Raw genomic sequence first — 1950 nt, 5'->3', positions numbered from 1 at the left:
GCCTGAGTTCAAGTTAGCCTCACCTTAGTCCTACAAAATATACTGCAGATCACACTCATACCTGTAGAGTTCTAACTGTAAGCAATAAATGTGTAAAAGATGAAAATAAGTGCTTACTTGGGACCATAGACTGTCCCTTCTCTACCCTTCTTTCATCCCCTCAGAGCAGAGGACAAATTATAGATAGCTAGGTTAAAAACACTGGTATGAAACAGAAGCATTTGGAGAGAGTGCAATAACTAGAAACAATTTGTTTCGTTGGAGGATTAGATATAAATATTAATGGAAAAGAAGAGCAAAGTAGTTTGGAGACTGTGACTGGGACAAAAGTAACAATGACATGGGCCGGCTTTTCTCCCACTTTGATCCTGAGGTGATCCTAGAGGTGGTGGGAATCCTGCTAGCTTGCTGAGGAGCAGAGCTACTGCCTTTCGTGGTAGCATAAATTTACTCTGCGCAGACAGAGAGAAGGAAGAATCTAGGAACTCCTTGTTCTAGAGTCCTTCCATCTGGCAGATGCCATACCAACCCTGATCTTCCAGACACAAACCCAAGATAAAATTATGAAAAAAGAAAGAAAGAGCTATTAAGGAAGAAATTTAACAATATTTAATAAGAGACCTGGAAGAGGGAAAAAATACAGAGCAGAAAATGTTTTGAAGAAATAATGACTGAAAAGAAAGAAATAATGACTGAGAACTCCTCAGAAATAGAGAAAGCGGGGGCTTCCCTGGTGGCGCAGCGGTTGAGAATCTGCCTGCCAGTGCAGGGAACACGGGTTCGAGCCCTGGTCTGGGAACATCCCACATGCCACGGAGCAACTGGGCCTGTAAGCCACAGTTACTGAGCCTGCACGTCTGGAGCCTTGCTCCACAATAAGAGAGGCCGCGATAGTGAGAGGCCCGCGCACCGCGATGAAGAGTGGCCCCTGCTTGCCACAACTAGAGAAAGCCCTCGCACAGAAACGAAGACACAACACAGCCATAAATAAAAAATAATTAATTAATTAAAAAAAAAAGAAATAGAGAAAGCAATTGTTATGAGGAAAATTCTAGCTTTAAAAATATTGATCAGGGAATTCCCTGGCAGTCCAATGGTTAGGACTTGGCACTTTCACTACCATGGCCAGGTTCAATTCCTGGTAAAAGAGATGATGTTGGCCCAGCAGACAAAGGAATGGAGTTTGTGCATGCCCAGGTTATAAAAATATAATAATAATAATATTGATCAGAAAACAGAAGGACTGAATATAAATGAGCCAATAATTTAACTCAAGGAAAATTACAACTCAAGCTACAAAAAGAATCATTGAATAGATTCAAAGAACCATACAGGAAGGAAAAAATAAAGATAATAACAGAAATTAAGGAAATAGAAAATAAAACAGCAAGTCAGAGAGTGATCAAAACCAGAAATCAGCTATAGTGGACTTGGACATGAGTTGCCCAGATTCCCCTTCAGTGAAAGAGACTGTTGTCAGGAGACAGTCTCCAGCTGTCAGCCCCTGGAAGAGCACCTTAGCTGCAGACAAATGCCCTTTCCCAAGGTCATACCTTCCCTGTGCAGCCCATAACCAGTGACTGATTTGGCTAGGGTATAAGGCAGAAACATTTAACTTAAGGTGGGCCAACCCTGACATTTTAGCTCCAGAACTGCCCCTAGAGGTTAGTCAAGCCTTTGATTCCTGCTTGCATCACTTTCTGATTTCTCCCTCTCCCCAATCCCACTTTCTTCCCTTTCCTTCTATTGGTGTTGGTCCTAAGGTGCTCCCCAATATCCTGTACCCTAACCTCTGTCTCAGAGTCTGCTTCCTGAAGAACCCTACCAGAGCACTGGTCTTTGGAAAGATTAATAACATGAATAAATCCCTACCAAGACTGAAAAAGAAAACAAGAGAAAAATCAAATAAACAAAATATACAATCTAAAAGAGACATTAACTACTGACAGA

Source organism: Phocoena phocoena, chromosome 4 (genome assembly GCF_963924675.1).
Source record: "Phocoena phocoena chromosome 4, mPhoPho1.1, whole genome shotgun sequence".
Taxonomy (NCBI): Eukaryota; Metazoa; Chordata; class Mammalia; order Artiodactyla; family Phocoenidae; genus Phocoena; species Phocoena phocoena.
Note: the sequence above shows the minus strand (reverse complement) of the source record.